This window comes from Macrotis lagotis, chromosome X (assembly GCF_037893015.1).
Source record: "Macrotis lagotis isolate mMagLag1 chromosome X, bilby.v1.9.chrom.fasta, whole genome shotgun sequence".
In the NCBI taxonomy this organism is placed as follows: domain Eukaryota; kingdom Metazoa; phylum Chordata; class Mammalia; order Peramelemorphia; family Peramelidae; genus Macrotis; species Macrotis lagotis.
In genome coordinates, this window is record NC_133666.1 from 640333653 (window position 1) to 640344207 (window position 10555).

Here is a 10555-nt window from a genome sequence, read left to right on the forward strand (position 1 = left end):
AGTTGATCTATTTTATTGTTTTTTCATAATATCATCTCTTAGTTTTATTTAGTAGCTCAATAGCTTTCTTTTTTCAATGTTATCAATTCTCCTTTGACTTTCAGAAATTCCGTTTTGTTATTTAATTGGGATTTTAAATTTGTTCTTTTTTCTATTTTTTTAGGTGCAAGTCAAAATTTTTGAACTCCTGTTTCTCTAATTTATTCATGTAAGCAGAGATAATTTTCCTCTTATAACTACTTTTGGAGTGTTCTCACTGTTGAAATTGTTTTGGAATAAATTGATTATTTCTCTGATTTAATGTTTTGGATTTGAGACCAATATTTAAATCCCATTGAGACTTCACATACAGGTATTTTGTCACTGCTTTCATTTTCTGAGATGGCCTTTGTTTTGTCCCTATAAGAATAAAAACTAACAATGGTTAACAGTTTTTGTTTTGTTTTGTTGCTGTTGTTGTTTTTTAACTCATTTTGATAATTGAGCTCTACTCCGGGGTCACAGATTGTATAGTCCCAAGCTTTTTGTGTTGATGACCATGGGTCTGGTCCCTGATTTTCCATTCTGGTGTCACAGGTGTTTGTATTGTGTTCCCTATGTTAGGAATGCACGACTCAGTCCTGTATGTTTCAATAGCATTTCTGGGTTCATATACTTTGTTTTCTGAACTGAGGTTGGGGACATCACTGCTGACCCGCTATAAGAGTCTCCTGTTGTGACTTAGTTACACTATAGCTAAGAGCCCTTCCCTGGTTTCCCAGTTTTCCTGCCTAAGCTGAACTATATTCTCCTTTTATCTACTGATCTTTTCTGAAGTTATTCCCTTATATCTTGAGTTGGGAATTTGTTTCACTCTTTTTTTTGTGATTTCTGCTGCTTTGGGCATTTAGAGGTTTCATTAAAAGTTGTTTTGGCAAGTGTTCTCTGGGTTTACTAGCTTCATACCACCATCTTGCTCCTGAAACTATCTTCTTAACACAATCTCTTGTTTGGTTAATATAAAGAACTCCTGGAGAGCAGCTAGGTGATAAAGTATAAGAAAAGAGTGACAGGTTTGCAATTACGAAGATTTCTCATCCTGTCTTAAGTTTTACCATTAGGCACTTTATAGCTATGTGACTCTGGACAAGTCACTTAACCATATTTGCATCAGTTTCCTCATTTGTGAAGTGAGCTGAAAAAGAAAATGGTTTACTAATTCATCTTGTCTTAAAAAAACTTAAAAAAAAGCCTGTGCAGAATCAGACAAGATGGATAAATGACTTAACAAAGGAACCCCTAGATGAGAGATATTCCTCTATCAAAGCAGTTAAGCACCATCTCTGTAACGCAGAATTTTATGAATTGTCTAGAGGGCTGAGAGATTGAATGCTCTTCCTGGCGTTACACAACCAGTAAGTATCAAAAACAGGACTTGTGTACTGTTTTTGCTGGCTCATTGGACAACTTTTTATTTCATATATCTTGAACAAGAACCACAAGAATAAACCACAAGAACAACAAGAAGAGAAACAAGGTGACAAAAAAAGGAAAAGGAGAAGGAAACAAAGAGGAACAACATCAACAGCATCAGGAAGAAGAAGAAGAAGAAGAAGAAGAAGAAGAAGAAGAAGAAGAAAAGACAGAGGAGAAGAAAACGAACATCTATATGGTACTTCAAGGTTTACAAAGTGACATAAACATATTAACTAATTTGATGCTCATAGCAGCCTTATGATGTAGGTGCTATTATCATCATCATTTTAGAGATAATAAAACTGAACAACAGAGATATTAAGTGACTTGTCCTGGATCATACAGCCAGAGAATGTCTGAGGTAGGATTTAAATTCATTTTTTTCCTGATTTGAAGAAACTGCTCACCTTCTGCATCACCTGAGCCTCTATAGTCACAAGTTCCTTAGAAAGTTCTACTTAATCCATAGCAATGCTTATGGAACTCCTACAAGTGGTATTATTTATGGTCATGAAAATGGATGAAATCACATCAAAACACATTCAGAGAAGGTACTCAGCAATGATAACAAAGTCAGATATCAGGTCATACAATGTGTTTAGAGTTAGACCTGACTCATTGTGGTGTCCTGCTAAGTTATATTTGATATTAAAATAGAATGATGAACTTGTAGGAAATCAACAATTAAGAAAAGGAGATGAATTAGCTATAACATTTGAAAGATATTCAACAAGAATAGGCATGAAGACCCCCCCAAAATTAGTTTGGCTGAGCTAAGATTCCCTAGCCTTGGTGACCCCTCTGTGTATAGCAACCAGATGTTAGACAGAGATCAAAGTCAATAGCCTGTGGGGCAGCTAGGTGCTTCAGTGGATAGAGCAAATCTGAACTCAGATACCCTCTAGCTGTATGATCCAGGGGAAGTTCAAATACAACCTCAGATACTTAATAATTACCTAACTATGTGACCTTGGGCAAGCTACTTAACCCCACTGCCTTGCAAAAACCTAAAATATAAAAAAATAAAGAAGTCAATAACCTGAGTTTTTAATCTTCTGAATCAATCAGGGCTCAAAGATGTTTTGCAGACCTTTAAAGGAAAAGCTATACAATTTGTATGGAAGCAGGGATTAGAATAATGCTCCCACTATACACGGACAGAAAAAACTCGAAATAAAAAAGCTGGAGATGAAAAGATCAATGAAGAACATAATACCTGACTTCTATTTTTGAAGGCTGTTACAAGGAAGAGAGTTTTGCATCTCCGATCCAACTATTTTGGTGAGCAATTTGGAAATATTTGCAAAGGGACCAAAAAACTCTCAATTCTGCATATCCTTTGACCTAACAATACCATACATGGGCTATATCCCAAAGAGATGATAAAAAATGGAAAATGACACACCTACACAAAAATATCTATAGCACCTCTTTTTGGGGTAGGAAAGAAATAGAAATTGAGCAGATGCACATTAGTTGGTGAATGATTAAACAAGTTATGGTATATGAATATGATGGAATAGCATTGTTTTATAAGAAATGATTAGCAAGTAAATTTCAGAAAAACCTGTAAGGACTTACATATAGTGATGCTGAATGAAGTGTGAAGAACCAGGAGATTTGATAGTCTTAGCTCTATGATAGACTAAACTTTTTTCAACAATTCTGTGATCAAAGAAAATGTCAACCACTTTCAGGTCTCAATACAGATCAAAGCATAGTATTTTCACTTTTGAAAAATTTGTTCTTTTCCTTTTTCTTGTTTTCCTTCCATTTATACTGATTCTTCTGTCACAATATGACTAATATGGAAATATGTCTAACATGATTGTATATGTCCTGGGGATGGAAAAGAAAAGAGAAAGATGGAGAAAAATTTGTAAATAATAATCATATAAAAATGAATATCAAAAACTATCATTATATGCACTTGGGAAAAATACTATTGAGTAGTTAAAAACTAGAATTCAAAAATAGTAGAAAAGGATAAAAAATTTAGTATCATTTTATGTTGCCTTAGAAGGCAGAACAAAATATAATTAGTGAATGCTTCAGAGCAAACAATTTTATATGGAAGAGTTTTGCTTCAGATACCAGTAAATGGGATTCACTGTTTCTTTGAGGTGACAAAGGCAGGCAGGCAGGCAGAACTCATAGAATCATATATTTCATGCTTGAAGAAACTATAGAAGTCATTTGGATCAACTTTCTTGTATTAACAGATCAACAAAATGAAGACCAGATGGGAAAATTGATTTAAGCAAGGTCATACAGGGATGGAGTGATGGGAAAAAACCTCAAAATTAGGTCCTCTATCTCCAAATCTAACACAGTTCCTATCCATGCATTCATTCAACTTAACTGTGGCAACAATCCACTGTCAGTAGTTAATCAATCCAATAAAAGCATTTATTAAGCTTCTCTTTTATGTGCCAGATAATGTACTAGGTTCTAAGGATATAAAGACAAAATTAGACAGCTGCTGTCCTCCAGGAGCTTATACTTTACTGGGATAAAAACAGGTAAGGGTCAGTTCACCTATTAAATGTATCAAATAGATAGGTGTATTAAAATGAAAAATATAAGTTTGGTACATGATTTAAAACAATGAATTAAAATTGTTATCTCATGCAGGAGACCATTTATCTGCTGAATTTTTAAATTTTTGTTTGATCGCTATTCTCCACAGGAACAGAATCATGGAAGAAGGAAATCAATCTGAAGTCTCTGAGTTCATTGTCCCAGGACTTTCGGACCAATCTGAGCAGCAGACAATCTTGTTCTTGTTTCTTCTGATGTACCCGATCTCAGGTTTAGGGAATATGCTCATCATTCTGGTCATTAGGATCAGTTCGTGCCTTCACACCCCAATGTACTTCTTCCTTAGCAATTTGTCCTTGGTTGACATCTGCTTTACCTCCACTACCATCCCCAAGATGTTAGCAAATGATGTATCTGGAAACAAAGCAATTCTTTGTATGGTTCACATCAATAGATAGTATCCTTCTCACTGCCATGGCTTATGACTGCTATGTAGCTATCTGTGCTCCACTACATTATTCCATGATCATGACCCCAAAGGTCTTTGCCCTTCTTATAATTGTGTCCTGGTTTTGGGGCTATAACATTGCTCTGATAGACACCATCCTACTGACCCATCTTTCATTTTGTGGCCATAGTGAAATCCCTCATTTTTTCTGTGACCTCAGTTCCCTTCGGAAATTGGCCTGTTCAGACACCTTCATCAATGATCTGATGGTCAACACAATAGGGGCACTAACAATTATCATTCCTTTCATTGTCATTCTTACCTTCTATACTTGAACTTTTGTGACTGTGTTGAGGATTCCGTCTACTACAGGGAAATGGAAAGCTTTCTCTACCTGTGGCTCCCACCTCACTGTGGTTTCTCTGTTCTGTGGAACAATCATTGGGGTCTACTTAAGCCCCACATCTACCCACACAGCCCAACAGGATATAGTAGCAACTGTGATGTATACTGTGATTGCTCCTATGCTGAAACTTTTCATATATAGCCTAAGAAACAAAGACATGAAAGAAGCCCTGAAGATGCTCCTCACCAAAAGACTAGGAATGTCTTTGTGTCTATGAGATATCTTCCTGGTTTGGGGGATTATGGTTTAGATATCTCAATAATTTTTCTTCTATTTTGGTTTATTTAGTATTTCATTTTCCCTCAATTATATGTAATTTTTAACAGTTCATTTTTAAGACATTGAGTTCCAAATTCTTTCCCATCCTCCTTTCCCACCTCCCACCATTAATTGATAGGTCAAAAAAATTAGATAACTCCCACCAACCTCAATATAAAGTGAAAAAGTATGCTTAAGCCTATATTCGGAATCATCAGTTCTTTCTCAGGGTAGGAATAGGCATTTTCATCATTAAGTCCTCCAGAGTTGTTTGGTATGATTGATTTGTTGAGAATAACTAAGTCATTCATAGCTGATCAATTTACAATACTGACTTTATGGAATTCAGATAAGTTTTGGAAGATATATAAGAAATTCTCAGAAGAGAAGTAAACGATATCAGGAAAACTATATATATGTATATATATATATATAATATATATATATATACATAATGACACACATATTAATGATGAATATTTATGTGCTGCTCATTCTGTTCTAGGTACTGAGCAAAGAATTTATATTTATTGCTCTATTTAATCTTCACAGCAACCCTAAGGGGTGCATACTATTATTATCCTCATTTTACATGTGAGGAAACTGAATAATTTGTTCAGGTTCACACAGCTAGTGTCTGAAGCTGGATTTGAATGCAGATCTTCTTGACTTCAGATTTAGGACACTAAGCACTTAACCAATGAATAAATGGAAAAAGCAATCTAATAAAAAATCATATTCTTTAATCATGAGGAACTAGTTTGCATTGAAAAGAATTGAGAAAGTAGGCCACTCTTTTTTATTAAAGGCAGGGAATTGTATATGTGGAATATTCTATAAGACATGATGGGATATTTAAATTGTAATTTTTCTCTTTCCTTTTTTTCTTTGTTGTAAGGAATGGCTCATTTGATGAAAAGGGAAAGACAGGAAACAAACATGTATTAAGAGCCTACTATGTACCAGATTTAGTCAGAGAATGAGGAATCTGCTGAGAAATGAAGATAAGGTAAAGCAAAATAAATCAACAAAAATTAAAATAAATAAAATAAGGAAAAGAGGCTAGATTGAAAGAGTTGAGTGTATATATTAGGGATTGAAAACCTTCTGCATTGATAATTTATCAGATTTTTTTGTAAGGAAGTGGGGGAGGGGTTAAATGACTTACCCAATATCACATAGCTAGGTAATTATTAAGTGTCTGAGGTCATATTTGAATTCAAGTCCTCCTGACTCCAGGGCCAGAGCTCTATTCACTTCTTTGCCACCAGCTACCTTGCTTCTCAAACTGTTTTTAAACTTGTTTGGGAACTTGGGAGTCCTAGACAATGGAAAAAAAGTGATGTCATTGAAACCTTTGCACACATTTCCTTTTTCATAAAGATTTCAGAAGTTGTGAGGATTCCAAGGTTTTCTAGGCTGCCATCTTGCTGATTGCATGACCCAGAATTCCAGATTGACTTCATTTGGAAAGTGATACTTGAGCTCTTGAAAGAAACTTGGAATTCTAAGGAACAGAGAAAAGGAGGTGCATTCCAGGAATGGGAGATAATTAGTACAGTGACACAAAGGTAGAGAAGGTAGAGCACCATATTTGAAAAAAATAAGATCAATTTGTGGACAAGTGATTTGCCCCAAAGTCAACAATTTCTTATGTAGTAAAGGTGATCAGGGGAACCCATGATTTCTTGGTCTAGGTATATACACATACACATTGAATTCAGAGAAAAATTTTATCCTAAAGGAAAACAGAACAACTTGTCTATGGAAGGAATCCATAAGAGGCAGGGGTGATTTAGGGTGTGATTAGTCAGAAATAAGACAAATTTGTTTTTTAAATTTCATTTTATTACAATAATATTGTTGTGAGAGTAAACATAAACCCCCCCCCCAAAAATATGAGAAACCTCAAGAATAGTGAGAGAAAAAAATTACTTCAGTCTGAGTTCAGATCCCAATGGCTCTGTCTCTGGTATGAACTGCCTTCTTTATCATAAGTCCACCAAAGAAGTTGCTTCAATATGTTCCCCATAATTGCTACTGCTAGCTGTATTTACCTCCACTATTCCTTCCCACTCTCATTTATTCTCTCTCTCCTCTCACCCTGTCCCTGTTCAAAAGTGTGCTGAATCTGATTACCCTCTCCCAAGATCTTCCCTCTCTTCTATAACTTATTACCCCCTTCCCTGTCCCCATTCCCCCTTAACCCATCTCTTGCCTCTAATTTTTCTCTGGGGTAAGATAGATTTTTTAACCTATTAAATATGAATGTTATTTCCTGTCTGAGCCATTTCTGATGAGAATGAAAGCTCACTCATTTCCCCTCACCTCCCCCCATTCACTCCATTTTCTTAAATTTTTTGTAAAATATCTTAGCCGCTTCTTCCTCTTCTTCCCAGTACTTTCCTTTATTAGCCATTGATTTCATCTTTACACTATACTACACCATTATATTCAGTTCCTTCCTGTGCCTTGTCTTTATATGCTCCTTCTAACTACTCATATGAAGGAGAAAATTTATGAGTTATCAGTTTCTTCTTCCCATGCAGAAATACAAACAGTTCAACATCATTAAGTTCCTCATTGTTAGTCCTTCTCGTCCACCCTCTCTATGATTCACCTGAGTCCTGTACTTGGAGATCAAATTTTCTGTTCAGCTCTGGTTGTTTCAATAGGAAAGTTTGAAAGTCTCCTATTTCACTGAGTCTACCTTTTTCCCCTGAAAGAGGATGTTCAGTTTTGCTGGGTAGATTCTCCATTGTAAACCAAGATCTTTTGCTTTCCAGAATATCATATTCCAAACCTTATGAGTCCTTAATGTAGATGTTGCCAGAACCTGTGTAATACTGACTATAGACCCACGGTAGTTGAATTGTTTGTCTCTGGCAGTTTTTAGTATTTTCTCATTGTCTTGGAAATTTTGGAATTTGGCTATAATATTCCTGGAAGTTTTTCTTTTGGAATCTCTTTCCAGAGGGATTAGTGAATTCCCTAAATTTATATTTTGCCCTCTGCCTCTAGGATCTCAGGGCAATTTTGCTGTATTATTTCTTGAAAAATGAAGTCTAGGCTTTTTCTGTTCGTGACTTTCAGGTAGCCCAATAATTAAAAATACTTTTGATATTTTATTTTACTTTATTTTATTTAGCTTTTTAATTTAAAAAAATTCTTAATTTATTTACACATTGCTAAAAAATTTTTGTTGTAAGAGTAAACAAAATGCCTCTCCCCCACAAAAATATAAAAGCTCATGAGAAATAAAGTGAAAGAGAAAAAAATGTTTCAATCTGTGTTTTGATAACCATCATCTCTGTCTCAGATAGCTCACAATCTTTATCATAAGTCCATCATAGAAGTTACTTCCATATATTTCCACACTTGCTGTTGCTGGTTGTAATTCCCTCCATCCGTTCCTCCCCACTACCATCTACCATATTTTCTCTCTCCTTTCACTCTGTCTCTCCTCTAAAATGTGCTGTGGGGAATCCAAGTGGCATAGCTGACAGAGCACCAACCCTGGGGCCAAGAGACCCCAAGTCTACATCACACCCCAGTGACCCAGCAACATCCCAGCCCCATGGTTCGAGATAAGTCACCCAATCCCACCACCTTGCAAAAAGTAAAAAAAGAAAATGTGTTATATCTGACTATCCTCTCCTATGATCTACTCTCTCCTCTATCACCCACATCCCCCTCCCCTCCCCCGTCCTATTTTTCTCCTTTTTCTTCTAGATTTCTATACACTATTGAGTGTGTATGCTGTTTCCTCTCTGAGCCATCTCTGATGGAAATGAAGACTCCCTCATTCCCCTTCATTATCCTCCCTTCCATACCATTGCAAAAATTATTTCTTGATTCTTATACATGAAATATATTAGCTTATTCTACCTCTCCTTTCTCTTACTCCCAATACATTTCCCTTTCACCCATTGACTTCATTTTTAAAACATATACCTTTAAATTTGTCTCTCTCCTATGCCTTGTCTATATAAGCTGCTTCCACCTGCTCTATTAAATGAGAAAGTTCATTTGAGTATTGTCAGTATCTTCTTCCCATGCAGGAATGCACATAATTCCTCATAATTAGTCCTTCATCTGTACCCTCACTATGCTTCACTTGAGTCCTGTACTCGAAGATCAAACTTTCTGTTCAGCTCTGGTCATTTCAACAGGAACATTTCAAATTCATCTGTTTCATTGAAAGTCCATCTTTTCCCCCTGGAAGAAGTTCAGTTTTTCTGAGTAGTTTATTCTTGGTTGAATTCCAAGCTCTTCTGCTTTCTAGAATATTATATTCCAAGCCTACAAGCCCTTAATGTGGATGTTGCTAAATCCTGTGTGATCCTGTGTTGCTTCATGATATTTGAATTGTTTCCTTTTGGCTGCTTGTAATATTTTCTCTTTGGCTTGGGAGTTCTGGGACTTGCTTATAATATTTCTTGAGGGATTTTTTTTTGGATCTCTCTCCAGGGGAGATTGGTGGATTCTCTCAATTTCTATTTTGCCCTCTGCTTCTAGGATATCAGGGAAATTTTCCTATAGAAATTCTTTAAAAATGAAGTCAAGGCTCTTTTCCTTATTATGACTTTCAGGTGTCCCAATAATTTTTAAATTATCTCTCCGGCTTTTCAATGAGATATTTCATGTTTTCTTCTAGTTTTTCATTCTTTTGGTGCTGCATAATTGTGTCTTGATTCCTTGCAAAGTCATTGGCTTTCTTTAGCTCCATGCTACATTTGAAGAATTTGTTTTCTTCAGAGAGTTTTCTTATCTCCTATTCCACCTGGCCAATTTTGCTTTTTAAAGCATTCTTCTCCTCATTAACTGTTTTGAACTATTTTATCCATTTGACCTAAACTGGTTTTTAATGTTATTTTCTTCAGCATTTTCTTTTTTGGATCACCTTGGCTAAACTGCTGACTTCTTTTTCATGTTTTTTCTTTAGCTCTCTCATTTCTCTTCCCAGTTTTTTCTACTACCTCCCTTATTTGATTTTCAAAATATTTTTTGAGTTCTGTCATAGCCTGAGCCCAACTTGTATATTTCTTGGAGTCTTTAGATGTAGAAGCTTGGACTTTCTCATCTTCTGGTTGTGTGTTTTCCTCCTCCTTGGGACCCAAATGATTGTCTATGTTCAAGTTCCATTTTTTCTGTTTACTCATTTCCCCAGTCTGTGCCCTGGTTTTGGGGAGCTTCCTGAACTTTTGAGTATTATTGGGATACCCCAAAGGCTTCAGTTCCTTCAAGGTCTTATGGGAGGCTCTGTCTGCTCTCCTAGTCTGTGAATAACCACAAGCTCACTCCTCAGACTGTGACTAGGGTCTGAATGTGGTCAAAGCCCCAGAGTCCTGTTCCAGGAACAGAGGACAGACCTCAACAGTCTCCCTCCACTCCCTTACCTTTGGGGGCTGAGCACTATGGGAGCAGTTGCCTGGCGGCTCCCTGCT

At 36.1% G+C, this 10555-nt stretch overlaps 1 pseudogene; it reads left to right on the forward strand.

The window, feature by feature from the left end:
• Positions 1-4154: 4154 nt before the first annotated feature.
• On the forward strand, positions 4155-5067 carry LOC141499522 (olfactory receptor 1f45-like; annotated as a pseudogene).
• Positions 5068-10555: the final 5488 nt, after the last annotated feature.